Below are 15,248 nucleotides of genomic sequence, written 5' to 3' on the forward strand. Positions count from 1 at the left end.
TAATACATTACACTTGATAAACTGGGCTAGCAGCACGTAGGCCCGTGTCTCCGGCGACTCTACGTGGTGTCTAGGTGTGTCCCAGGGACTGAATCGTTATTAAGTTTGATGGCACGTGTCGCCTGCTGGCTGCCCCGTGCGGGCCAAAACTAAGTAGCCTGTAGGCTAGGTTGGGCGTGAAGCGCCGACGTAAAACCACATACTCTCCCCACAGTACTTACGTATGATGTGGAACACTCATCTCGGAGCACTGATTGAATTAAGTTAAGTATCTCATGGTAAATTTAGGCCGACCGCGGAACTGTACAAAAGGTTGAAAAGAAATTACACTATGGAAAACTACATGTCGGTGAATGCAAAGTTTGAAGGTTCCGCGTTGCGCGCAGGCTGCCGGCCTGGTTGAGCTCTCGAAGGACACTGGCGGTGTCGCCGCGCACGACCCCCCTCCCCCGCCGGCCCTCCCGCGGAAACGTGTGAATTTCGCGGGAAACTGAACCGGCCAGGTTCGGGACAAATCGCACATTGAAACATGATTTTGCAAAGACTTAATTATTAATTAATAAAAAATAATGTTTAATAAAATCCTGTGGAAAAACATAATTATAACGATTTGTTGTAGTGCGGCGGAAGGATATGCCACACCCGGCCGGATCCTTGCGCCGGTGTAGCACTCGTTGTATGGCGTTCGCCTCGTCGCACGAACAGCACTTTGCTGCGCGCACGGGCGCGTTCGGTGCACACGCTTTTGCGAGACGTTGATGAGGCATAGCGGTCTATGCGACAGAGGAGCATTGGCGGTCGGCGTCACCATTATTATATATCGATTGTTTGACCTTTATGTTATGCCCTGTGGCAACACTATTCACTATGCAATAGTTTTGTTATTTTGTTTTTCGTTTTCGTTTCTTTCTTCCTCACTGGTAGAATAACCATCAATGGCGTAAGGTGACGAAATGTTGATTACTGAACGAATAAAGTGATACAAAGCGATAACCCAGTCCATTCCTTAAAATCTCAATAATAATTATAATTATAATTCTCTTTCAGCTAACCTGGCTGGCTGGCAGCCTGGCGGGAAACGACGAAAGTCGCCCCCTAAAAACCAGTCATGCCCAAAACCCCAAATGCGGACAGAAATGTCCAAGTACCCGCCCTTGCTTAGTAGACATTTTCTACTCTACCAAATCTTCTTCCTGAGCCATCCTTCTATTCCCGTAGCCAACCCACATGTAATTAATGCATGAATTTTTGCATCCCGCATGTATGTGCCCAGGGTTTTCCCTGTGTCTATGCAGGTTTTACCTGGGCCCAACTTATCTAGTTATAGTCTAGAATAGTCAGTGAGGGGAGTTAGTCATGGTGCCAATCGCTGCCATGGCTGGCCAATCCCCTCCTACCACACGATGCATGCACCCTCTCCCGCATGGCTAACACCTGCATGATTGGAGTGTATAGGCTTCGGACTGAGACACACTTAGAGTCTGTCCCTAATCCAGACCCCTCCCAAACACACTTAGTTTTAATTTAGGTTAGGAAAAAAAATAAAAAATAAAATCCCCTCGCGGCTGATTGGCGATGCTCTCAGCCAATCACGAGGCGACATCCCAGCCACCCATCTAAAGGCTGGACACGCTCGCCGATGCTGTCGGCGTACCATGTTCAGATGAGCCGAAACTGAACTCTTCGATACTAAATTCATGCATAATTTATGCATATATTTCCCTGCTACAAAATCAGCGAGGACACCGACCATAGTGCGCGCTCCCAACCTACAGAGACATAATTAGACTAGAATTTTCTCTTTCCCCCCCTCCCCTTTTCAGCCCCTCTGGCAGCAATAGAAAGTGTTTCAGTGCTATTCTCACACAACTACTCCCTTTTAGTGAATAATTTCTTCTTTTACAACCTAAATCGCCTTCCCCACCCCCCATTCACCCGGAGGCATTCAGAGACAGCCCGCGCTGTCTCCTAGTGATAGATAGCTCCCGCCCAGAGACACCGCCCACAGTGCCTGGCCTCGGTAGCAGCTGCTACATAGGGTATCTCTTGGCCTCCTATATCCCCACCAACTAATACAAATCTAGATTTAAGAGCTTTTTGTTGCAGGTCGCGGTGAATCTCCACAGCCCCGTGAATCACGGGGGAAATAACACGACGCTCGGCGCACCTGCCACCCACAAGCCTAAGGGCTCAACAAACTGCACCTGCTATTAATTCCACATCGCAGGTGCACCAACATTTTTTTCCCCCCTCTAAATCCTTGCTCCCGCCTTCTCCGGTCTGTCGGGCGCGATCTACGACTAATTTTGGGCTACAGGTTTCCTCCAGTGCGACGCTGGTTTACTGTAGCCACCCCACTAGTTATTCCCCACAGCTGCCGGGGCGCTAATTTGCAGGGCCCCTGCAGTATTGCCAGCTCATAGACGCACGCGGGCAGTTGCGCCCTCCCACACACAAGTGAGGGAGGGCTCAAGCCTTATTTTACATTACTACGAAACGCGTATAGGCCTCGGCCTGGAACGTATTAAGAACCTCCCGTAAAATCAATCCCATTTTGTGTAGAAGGACCCACAATTCATTTCGGTTGGTGGGACTGACTTCAGCGTGACGGGGCTGTTGCCTATATAAAAAAAAAAATTATCGGAGCAGCGCAGTACCTCTCCAGCTCCGCGCGTGCATCCCCGCGCGCGGAGCCCATGCCACCCAAGCAGCTCATAGAACATGTTATGAGTAGACCCTTCCCACTAGGCTTACACGGCCCCCAACAGTCAACACACAATTACACGCACGACCAACCTGTTTGAATGCGAATTCAAAATGGTCCGAAGCATGCAGGTGTAGGTTCGGCTTCCGGGAGTTCACTGCCTGTCGTGTTAAGGCTGACTATCTATGACTGATGGGCATGGCCCGACTGGTTGTGTTTCTGAAAGACATGAGATTTTGTATTACTGGCTACTGCTTTCGCATAGGCATTTAACCTGCGAGGTTTCACTTCAATTCATTGCTTATTTAAATAATTTAATTATTTAAACCCACACAAGGTAGCTCGAAACTTAATTTAAAATTTATTTAAATAATCGGGGGGCTTGATTAATTTAAATAATAGCAGATTAGGTGCTACTCTGCTGTGCCTGCCAGCTGTCAGTGCAAATAGACACCGTTGAAGCTGACCTTGCCAACGAGTGGAATGCTGCAGCAATGGTAGGTACAGTAGGGTGGTATATTAGGCTTAGCAGCTTCTTAAAAATAATAATTAAACTCTAGAGTAGTGCCGCCACCCGTCCCTATGGACTAGTTACGGGGGATGCCTAGCGGGCTAAGGGCGTAGCTTTAGATTCGTTGTCCGGTGGGCGCCAGGCTAGCTTGGAAGAACTAGACCGTGAGGAGGTTCGTGGGTTCGCTGCCCCAGCGTGTCCTGCTAGGTACGTCGGCTTACGGTGGTGATTGGCTTACTGAGTGAATACAGGATGCGCCCTAGGCAGTGTAGGAGACTGCATACCTATAAATGTGACACTGAAATTACACACGATTTGGACTGAATTACTTTAATAATGCGCCGTTATGCACGATTGACACACAGCACTGGTACACGTTTATGACATATCACTACATAGCACTACATGATTACGTTACTCAAACTACCCTAATCTCCGCGCCAGTCTCGCAGGTTGGTATGGTTTAGTCCGATGCCGTGTGCAAGGAATTGTGTGTTTAGGGAGGTAAGTGCTCTGCTGAGACGGTCCCTGAGCAGCTGCTCAGAGATGGAGGAGGCGATGAGGCAGGTGTCGTCAGCGTACTGAACGACGTAGGTGCCGGGAGGGGGGGGTGGGATTGGCGATGTGTAGAGTGAAGAGGAGGGGGCTCAGGATGGCGCCCTGGGAGACGCCAGCCTGGATGGGTCGGGGGTCGGAGAGGATGTTCTCCACTCTCACCTGGAAGGAGCGATCCTCCAGGAAGGAGCAGAGAAGGCGGGTCAGGTGTGGCGGGATTGCAGTGGCAGATAGTTGGTGGAGGAGCTGTGCATGTGGGGTGGAGTCAAAGGCTCGTGCAAGGTCGAGGAGTACCATGCCCGTGTGTTGCCGCCGGGAGAAACCCTGTACCACCAGCAGTTTCACCCGGGCGATGGCATGGGAGGTGGAGTGGTGGGGCCGAAATCCGAAATGGTGGTTAGGGAGGAGGTTGTGGGCAGAGATGACTGGAAGGAGACGTTGTAGGATGGCCCTCTCCGCGACCTTGGATAGGATTGGGAGGAGGGAGATTGGTCTGTAAGATGAGGGTAGGGTCGGTGGTTTACCTGGTTTGGGGATGGGGCAGACAATGGCTGTCTTCCATGAGGAGGGGAAGTGGCAGTGGTGGAACATGGCATTGAGTAGTCTGGTGAGGAAGACGACGGCTTTCCGGGGGAGGTGGCGTAGGATTGGAGTTGGGATTGAGTCTGAGCCAGGGGCTGCAGAGAGGCGGAAGTGTGAGATGATTTTTTGGATTTCTCTGGGGGTAACCAGTAGGAAGGTCAGGGTGTCAGGGAGAGGTAGGAGAGTGACGTGGTGGGAGAGGGGGGAGGATTCGTCGTCTGAGGAGTCTGAGGACAGGGAGTTGCTGATGGCTGAGGTGAAGGTAGAGGTGGGTCGAAATGTATCAACCTGATACTTTGGCACTGATACACGCCTGTATCAGGTATGGCATACGAGTACACTTGAAAAGTATCAAGTACTTTAGTATCAGTTCAGAATTCGCCTGGAACAACACCACGGCCAATGTGCGCGTGCGCAGAACCCGATCGCAGAAGATGACGGTCACTTGGGCGGAGCTTGTGAAAGGGGAGGGAGCAGGAACGACGAATAAGGGATAAAGAAGGGAAATAATGTAGGGGAGGAAGCGCAGGGGAAGGCGTTGAAGGAGAGGCGCAAAGCGAAATTGTTACGAGTCGTTTGGTTATTGTCCCACATCAAAGTACGCTCAGTGCGCAGTGCGTGCACAGTCTCGTTCAATAATAAAACTAATGAAATTTTAATATTAAAAAGTACATTAATACAAGATATAATATTTATATTTGTGCACCTAACAGCTATGAAAATGCAAATAAATTCTCAGTTGACACTAATAACAGATGTAATCAACAGATGGACTTTTTTTTCCGAAAACAATTAGTAACTAGTGTTTTCATACATTAAAAGATTACGATTTTATCAAAAATTATAAATAAAAAAAACAGATACGTACATTAGTGAGCATACTATATCAATGTTTACTTTTCAAATGTTTCTTCAGATTAGTCGATGATGATTTATAACTCAGTTTTTGTTTACACAAATTACAATTAGCAAACTCATTATTTTCCGTAAAAAAATTCCACACAAATGAAGTCTTTTTCCTGCACTTATCCATTCCTTATTTCACTATAAAGATACTAACTACAAAGCATGACAGCCCGCAACAATGTACATGGTGATACACGGCCAGGACGAACTGCAGTGAATGTTGAACTGATTGATACTGGCTGTATCAGGCGGGCATGAGAGTAACAGAGGTAGAGAATTACCGGGCGTGATAAATAATGTATTAGAGACACCGATACCTTTTTACGCTGGTGATGACAGCACGGAGAATGTGTACCCTGTAACGTGAATGCTGATACCTTTTCGCTTTATGGGACCACTACTGCTCTGATACAAAAGTACCAGATACTTGTAACTACGTCCATTACTGATTCAGTATTCGGTTGGAGCAGATACCGACAATTACTGTAACTACCAACCTCTAGCTAAAGCTAGGGATGCAAACGATACATCGATGTTTTCAAAAATTCGATGTATCGTTCATGAAACATCGATGTTAGCATCGATGTTTTGAAGAGCGATACATCGCCGATGCATCGATGAAAAAGTCCAAAAACATCGACATCGTTCATCATTAAAATTACCCTAGTTTTTATTAATATTTTGGCTATCATTTCATGAATATTTATTGAATATATAAAAAAAACATTACGATACGATATTTAGTTTTTAAGATACAATTTTTTTAACTGTCTATACTTACTATAAAAACCTACATTTTTAAGTAGGTATCAAAAATGTTGTAAATACTGAACTATTTGGTTGATTTCAGTATCAATTTTTTTTTACAGTACTTTAAAATGTGTAAAATCATTTGCAGGGCTGGTGCAAGGTAAATTAGCGCCCTAGGCGAAAAACCTTAATTCCCTCCCCCCCCCCCCCCTCATCAATCTCCCCAAAAAAATTTTTTCCTTGCCTCAAAATACATCACGTAAGCCTAAGATTTTGTCAACAATCAAATGTAAGCAGGCTTGTGTTTTTTTTTTTATTTTTTACTTATTACAAATCATAAGCAGGTCACCGTGGACTTTAAATAATTACTTATATCATTATAAACCTTCCAAACTGTTACAAAAATCCATTTTCATCTAGTTTCAATAATCGTTAAACATATTATATCAGTTGTTATGTGTCGTGCTGTGCCGCCCCCAGCTACTTGGCGCCCTAGGCGGTTGCCTAGTGCGCCTATATGGACGCGCCGGCCCTGATCATTTGGAAAAAATAAATACCATTAAAAAAATTGGTTTACATAAGAATTTTCTTTTCAATTTTGATAAATATAGGGAAAAAGCAGTGAGACTTTATAGACAATTTCATAGCTTGTTGTACATACAAGCTTTTGATTGGTACCGATACGGTCTCGCTAGCTCTATCGAGAAAATTAATGTTACATTTAAAACCTGCACATACACTTCATGCTTTTTCCTTCTTTTTTTTTAAATTGCTTTTAATGCATGTGTTTGTTCTGCATGAGACACGACTGTAAATGGGTTGTAGATATTGTGGCTACATACAATAATTTAAATCATTTTGGCATGTTTTTCCTGATATTTAAAAACATCGGTTAAAACATCGATGTATCGGTTTTCAGAACGATGCTTTTTCGTTTAAACAACGATGTTCGTGATATCGATGTTTTTAAGAGCGATGTTGCATCCCTAATGGTAAAGCCACATGAGACATGATATCTTTAATTCACGTTATACAATTGTAAACAATTAATATTTTATGAGACCCCAATACACAATGTTTTTTTTTACTAAACTTAAATTTAATTCCCCCATATAATGATTACTTATACAAGAGGCACACATTACAAACACAGGCCATCATCTGTCACCCAATAACCAGAAATCAAAGTCATTATTTAACAATTAGATTAACATAGCACTGTCAAGCATTTCACATCGTACATCAACTATACAATGTATACATATGGTAACAAATGGCAATAATAATTAGTGCCATCTAGGCAATATTGTGGTACCAATTGTCGCCTAGACCAAAAGACTTGTGTAGAGAAGCCCATGGGACACTATTTGCTTTGGAGAAGCGGCCATGTTGGTATCAAAATTGTTTCTATGCCTTGAAACCGACCGAGGCCATAATGGTGAACGTGACAAACTTACATGTAAATGCCTTTGGTCTTCATTAGTGAAACTACTGCTAATTTAATAATGGTGTAATTTGAAAACAAATTATTCCTTATCTGTTACAACTGATAGTTACAGATAACTTTAAAAGAGTAAATAAATTAAAATTTTTAGTGTAAACTGACATCGTCCCGACCATGGCCTCTAAGGGCAGTATTCCAAGACATTTCAGTAAGGTAGCGAATACGCACTGCCTTGTTAGGCAACTGCCATACCCTAACTCTCGGGTCATATTTCAAAACGTGTCCTAACTGAACCCTTGTAAAGTATCAGATCGGCAGCCGTTTTAATATACGAGGACTTGTGCGAGGCTGTAAACAGTTTTACTTCGTGGAATCCATCGTAATATTAGCTTATTTTTTAAAAAATATGGAATTATAATGTGAAATAAAATATTTAATTTTGGTTGTACAAGAATAAACGATGAATTTTTGACCGTATTTATGTTTGCTGTTTTTTAAGATATTAGGGGGGGGAATTGTAATCGTAGAAATTCCGTTAAAGTTCATTAAAAAGGAAAAAATATATATACAGTTATGGATCAAATCGGCAACAGATAGGACACCAAAAATCAGTGCCCTAAAAATAAGGGACTGGCTGTGTCCTATCGTGCACTTGGAATATGGTTAGGGTACAGGTATTGCATATTCAACACCTAAACCCTTATGTTTGTGTCTTGAAATACGGCTCTTAGCCACTGTGACGCCGTCCCCGCTACCTCTGACTATTTAGACGTGATTTTTTGCTTGGGCTCGTGATCTCAGGGAAGATTCGGCCTAGTGGCTAGAGGTAGGGGTTAACGCAGTAGGGCCCCCCGAGCTGTTATGGCCACTCGGGACGCCTGAATAATAACACAAAGTTCCTGGAAGATATTTGGTGAATTTAATACAGCACAGCCCAATACACGGTGCTGCCCGTTCTGGCCGTAACGGTTTGCCCGACGCGACTAGTCACACGCGCAGCTCACTTCCTCAAGGGCGGCTCACGATTTTAATGCGCGTGAGGGGCGGACTTGTACACGTGACGCGACAGTTACAAAAATACACTCTAACATGACGAACGATCTCTTGACGAACAAAACACTTCACTACTAACATTTACTAAACTGGGCTAGTGACACGTAGGCCCGTGTCTCCGGCGACTCTACGTGATACCTAGATGTGTCACAGGGACTGAATCGTTAATACTTTTGGCGGCACAATGCCGTTCAACGGTGATACATAAACCCTGACGTGACAGATAACACTTTGACGAGCAACTATTTCACTAAGTTAAATACCTCATGGCAGATTGAGGCCGACCGCGGAACTGTACGTAAATGTTTGAAAATATATTACACTATAGAAAACTACATGTCGGTGAAAGCAAAGGTTGATGGTTCCGCGTTGCGCGCAGGCAGCCGGCCTGTTTGAGCTCTCGAAGGACACTGCCGGTGTCGCCGCGCGCGACCCCCCTCCCCCGCCAGCCCACCCGCGGAAACGTGTGAATTTCGCGGGAAACTGAACCGGCCAGGTTCGGGACAAATCGCACAGTGAGACATAATTTTGACAGGACTGAATTATTAATTATTGAAACATAATGTTTAATAAAACCCTGTGGAAAATATAATTAAAATAATTTGTTGTAGTGCGGCGGAGGGATATGCCACACCCGGCCGGATCCTTCCGCCGGCGCAGCACTCGTTGCATGGCGTTCGCCTCGTCGCACGCACTACACTTAGCTGCGCTAGCGGGCGTGTTCGGTGCACACGCTTTTGCGAGACGTTGATGAGGCATAGCGGTCTATGCGACATAGAGGAGCATTGGCGGTCGGCGTCAACTGCTCCGCACCACTAGTACCAGATCCCGTTTTCGGAGCACACCCCTAGCCCAGCGGGAATGAGTCAGGCGAGCGCCTCGTGCGTGACCCCACTAGACTCGAAAAAACTTAAGGGTACGAAACCCCGTGGGCTCCACCCCATAAAACAATTAAGGAACAAGACACTAGGACATAATTATTAATTCACAGGCATTAAACATGTGTGACGTAGCCAACGAACCTCATTAACAGTCAACACTGCCACTGGCTTTAATTAAAGTGCCGGTGACAATGATGAAGTCGGATTAGGAGAAATCCCACTAATACAGTTCACAGGGAGGCAATATGTTGTTAAATTTACAGTCGCCAACTTTCTGCCACAATTCAAATAATAAATACTCTAAAACAATTGTTAAGCCTTAAGGTGCTACCTTTTAATTGGACACCTCGAACGTGTTTTTAGCTTATAATAGAGCAAATTAAGTTAATGTAAGTTTTTTGGCGCCGACTCACAAAAGAGGTGAAAGTTTCCCTCCCTTGCTTGGGGGTCATGTTCGGCAGTCTCCAACCACTCCGCGCTGGGTCAAGATGTGTGTTCGTGAGAAGCCTTCAATTTTGTTCCACCGATCATACACTCTGTACTTGACTTAATATCCAAACCTTTTTACTTCATTACTGCTCATGTCAACTCGGCGTGTATTTCGCGGACCCGGGCTTATCTCGACCGTTTTCCTAAGTGGTTCCGCAACACGTCGCGACCACTCAAGTTATGGCACTGGCCGACTCCAGCCAACTCGCTTTCGCTAAGATCGCCGGCTGCAACTTCAAGTAAGTGTAAAGTGTAATTTAGGATCACGCTCACTAAGCCCTCCTAAGAAATTGAACTTTCGGTGCTGGCCGTCTCCAGAGCAATATTAACCGCACCCCTGCGAGACTGCCGCGGCAAATTCACAGTGTTATGTTAATGTCGTGTTTTGTTCTGTAATCAGCGTGTGTTAATGTAACTGTACATCGGCTCAGAATTCACATAGCGCATTCGCATTGTTTTTGTAGAGGTTCTGACACCACATAGTGTATGCATAGGGAGTACTGCGTACCCATGCGTATCACCGGAGAAGTACGTGAATTAAACGCAAATTAACATAAACGGTGTCGCTTACGATTATTTCGCACCACTCCGTCCTCCACACGGTCGAGCGGACTCACGACCAAGTAGGGAAGTTCAGGATAAATTTTAAGCCGCGTACCTGGTGGGGTACACGGAGGCAGAATACCCACGACCCACCACAAATTGCCTAGTGTGTTCCACTAGCCTGCCCCCCCCCCTCGTTCCAACCGGACCACAGCAGCAACGCGATGCCCATAGCGCCCATCAGGTACCTCCCGGGCCTTCTACAGAAGCCGGGTGATGGCAAAATATTTGTCACTGTCATTTGATTGTTAATTTATCATGCTGCTGTTTGGCACAAGCATGGTAGCATAAAACAACTTTGCCGTCGCCCGGGTTCTCGTGTTCGAGATCCGGCGGAGTTCCTAGCGGGAAGGCTGATTTCTTGCGGAGAAACTTGTCCAGGAGGGCGCCAGACCAACTCGGTGGTTAACCACAAAGTGGATCGTGGGGTACGAAGGCCCCTGCATGGCCCACTAGGAACGGCGGCGGTGGTCGTGATGTTAGGGGTCCCTAATGCCTGCTGCACTCCTGGCCCTACACAGCATAGGACGCTGATCCCTAACTGGGTTGGGGAGGTTCACTAATAACGTACATGGTTTTACATTGTCGTTTGCACGTCGCGCGCGGAGTTGTGCGGAGTGGACGTTTAATTAATGTTGGCAATTACACTTGCATTTACAGTCACACGATTTACCTACACAAAGTACACTATCATTATACACTGGGCGCTCTGACGCGCCGTCACTAAAATTACGCCCTCACGCCAGTCGAGGTTGAGGGGGAGAGTTTGATTGGAGTCGGCCAATCCCGTAATTTGCGAACGGCGACGCGCGGGCCCACCTATGTGGACCGCGGCTCGCTATGAAATTAATCAAAGTCTTCAATTAGATGTGGCCAGTGCCTGTGCACTTCGGCAGTTAACGGAAATTCTGTTATGGCGGGAGTCGGCCCGTGCCGTATATTGCACTGTCCCGCGTAATGCTTTGTGCGGGGAGTGTTATGTTTACGCGGCTGGGATAGGCCCTACACCGTAAAAGGACCGGGCGCACATGGGGAGTTGATTAAAAAAGGTTTTGATGCGTGACTATATTTACCAGAATGAATTCAGTGTCGACTATGGTTGATGGCTCCCCATGGGACGCACGTCCGTCCCTGTCCACGAGTCGCTCGGTACTGGCGTCTGGCCCTGCCGCGAGGGGAGGGGTGAGCAACCTCTCGCGCAAAGGTTTCTAAAGTTCCGTTATTCGTAAAATATTATATTAATAACAAAATGTAAGTGGCTCTAAATCTATACATTAAAAATTAACAATTAGCTTAATATATACCTATATACTTTTTGAAAATTAGTTTTAATAAGTTTGTATAAAATAAGTTTGAATTATCAGAGTTACACTGGAGACTGTAGGTCGCTTGATGACTGCTCCAGTGGCGAATGATACACGGAAATTTGGGGCTGTTTTAATTAAGTCACATACTACGTTATTGAAATTAGGCGGAAGGCTGCAATGGGAGCACTCACAACTGTATTATTAAAAAACCACACGTGAGTGACCCGGGCACTCCTACGTCGCACTTCCCTTACACGGGGTTGTTAATTAAAAGCGATATATTCTTTGATGTGTGTTGAATTTACAATGTACGGGACTCGGGTTGTCTGGTCAATTAAGTCATGGGCGTTAATTATACCTTTGTTCCGCGGCGCTTGCCTGACTTGGGTGGGCCTTGGCTAGGGGCGCGTTCCGTTAGCGGGGTCGGATACTGGCGGTTGCAGGTCGGGCTGTAGGGTGGCCTTCGGTCGGACGTCAATTTTACTTTCCTCTTAACATCCTCGTTAACTCAGTTTACTCAAGTTTTGTAATATTTGGTTTACTTTTGCTACTATCACCTTAAAGTTTTATATTTCCTATTGGGTGTTTTTCCAAAAACTCTCAATGTTAGCTAATTTTTTTTCGCTGCAAAAGTGTTGACGGTAAATTATTTACAGCATGAATTGATAATTACTTAATATTATGCTCACACACTTGAGGTAAGAAATTTTTTGGCCAGATTAGCAGTTTAGATAAATAAAGTCAAAAGTTCTAAAAAAAAAAAAAAACCTTTACTGGTAAAACATAAAGAATGTCGGCTATTTCGTGAATACATGGGATTGTAATGTAAGGGCGCGGTTACACGGGACCCTGAACTACTTCAGGTGAACATGTTTAAGTAAACACGTTTACAAACGCGAAAGTGTGCGGTTACACGGTAGTTGCTGAAAAGTGTGTTTAGCTCTAAAACCGATTGTCTACTGTCAACGAATGACTGTGTTGTTGATCTCTATTTTTTAATTGCATCCAGAAAACGCGGGATTTTCTCACTTGTTTATACAGCATTATCAGCAGAAATGAAATGTGTTTACATATTACTCAATATTTTTTTACAAATCGGGAATTCAAACATGCACAGTAAAATTTTTAAACTTATTTTTTATTATTTTTTGAGCGAGAGTACCTATCTCAGTTTTAAGAAAATTAAGGTCAGGATAAATTAAAAAATATGTATAATTATCTGTTGGTTTTTTTGTTGCATTCGGTAAAATATTACTCGAACTTGTGCCAGAAACACTTTCCATTTAGAATTTCTGCAAAAGACTGTTTATATTCTAACCAGCCTATCAGAGGCTAATGTAGAAGATATGTCGATCTGAACTACTTTGCCAACCTGTTTAAGTTAAATGAGAAATGGCCTCGAACGAAACATGTTCAGACTGTGTGTAACCGCACTCAACAGCTGAACATGTTCACCTGAAGTAGTTCAGACTCCCGTGTAACCGCGCCCTAAGCAGAGATTTTATCTGTGAATTTGTTATTTTTTCACAAACGAGCAGGGATGTTAAGGTGGGTTTACGATTGAAAATTAAGAATTAAGACTTATGACTTAGTCGTGTACTTACCATATGACTCTATGTAAACTAGTGGCATGGTTTATGATTGTCGTGTGTGAATTTTGACGGGTCGTGTGCGAACCATATGATTACTTAAGACTTAACAGAAATGGTTATATTTCATATTTTTCGTTAAGACTTAAGGAAGCGACCATTCACAACAAACCGGAACCTTTCAACCGGAAGTTTATGTCTTATTATTCGACCGAGATAGGCAGTATTTTGGGTTATAATTCGTATATTTGTCATTTGTAATCATCATCCATTTCGAAAAATAGATATTCCATTTGTCAATAACCTATTTCAAACCTGCTTCTCCGTTTCGAACAATGGCCGACCATGTGTTTTGTGCTGTGATTGGTTAGAATTAACGACTTCTATGTAGAGGTGGGTCGAAAAGTATCAACTTGATACTTTGTCACTGATACGCGCCTGTATCAGGAACGGCAAACGAGTACACTTGAAAAGTATCAGAGACTTTAGTATCAGTACAGAATTCACCTGGAACAACACCACGGCCAATGAGCTCAGTACCCGATCGCAAATGACGGTCACTTGGGCGGAGCTTGTGAAAGGGGAGGGAGCAGGAACGACGAATAAGGGATAAAGAAGGGAAAGAATGTAGGGGAGGAAGCGCAGGGGAAGGCGTTGAAGCCTTGAAGGAGAGGCGCAAAGCGACATTGTTACAAGCAGGGCTGCCACTCATGGGTTTTTCCACCCAGATCTGGGTTTTTCCAATGGTGTTTGGGTTTCTGGGTTTTTAAATAATGCATTCCAACAATTCTAGGTTTTTTATAATTTTAATTATTTTTATACCTAAATCAATAATAAAGGTAGTAGCTACTGTATCTGTTGCAATATCTGTTTGATAAATGCAAACAAGTCTCTGTGTTTCACACACAAAAATACATATAAACACAAAACTAGTTTTCAAGAAGCTAAGTCGAATATTAAATTAGACACATTCTTCAAAGAGGCTTGCAGAACACAAAACCAATGCAACAATTAACCTTCAAACCAATCTTGTAGAATCAGACTCTGAATAAAGACTAACGTACATGATGCAGTTTTATAAAAACAATTACCGGTTTAAAGAATGCAGTGATGGTGTTTGTTTTGTCATGTATATATTTGTAGGTTTTTTTATGATATGTGCTGGTCCAAGAATTACTTATACAGCCATTTTGCTGCAGTGTAATTTTCTTGTATTGGTTGTATTTAACCGTTTTCAGTCTTGTAAGGTAACTAATTGTTTTATATTAAAACCAGTTATGTTTATATTTTTGAATTAGTACGCAAACATTTTCAACGATAGCATTTTAGACGCATCTGGGTTTTTTACCCATGTGTCGGGGTTTTTTTGTAGGTTATCTAGGTTTTTCATGAATATCAGAGTGGCAGCCCTGGTTACAAGTCGTTTTGTTTATTGTCCTACTTCAAAGTACGCTCAGTGCCCAGTGCGTGCACAGTCTCGTTCAATGATAAAACTAATGAAATTTTAATATTAAAAAGTACATTAATACAAGATATAATATTTATATTTGTGCACCTAACAGCTATGAAAATGCAAATAAATTCTCAGTTGACACTAATAACAGATGTAATCAACATATGGACTTTCTTTTTTCGAAAACAATTAATAACTAGTGTTTTTATACATTAAAAATTCACGATTTTATCAAAAATAAAAAATAAAAAAACAGATAGGTACATTAGTGAGCATACTATATCAATGTTTTTTCAAATGTTTCTTCAGATTAGTCGATGATTTATAACTCAGTTTTTGTTTACACAAATTACAATTAGCAAACTCATTATTTTCCGTGAAAAAATTCCACACAAATGAAGTCTTTTTCGTGCACTTATCC

This window comes from Bacillus rossius, chromosome 5 (assembly GCF_032445375.1).
Source record: "Bacillus rossius redtenbacheri isolate Brsri chromosome 5, Brsri_v3, whole genome shotgun sequence".
NCBI lineage: Eukaryota > Metazoa > Arthropoda > Insecta > Phasmatodea > Bacillidae > Bacillus > Bacillus rossius.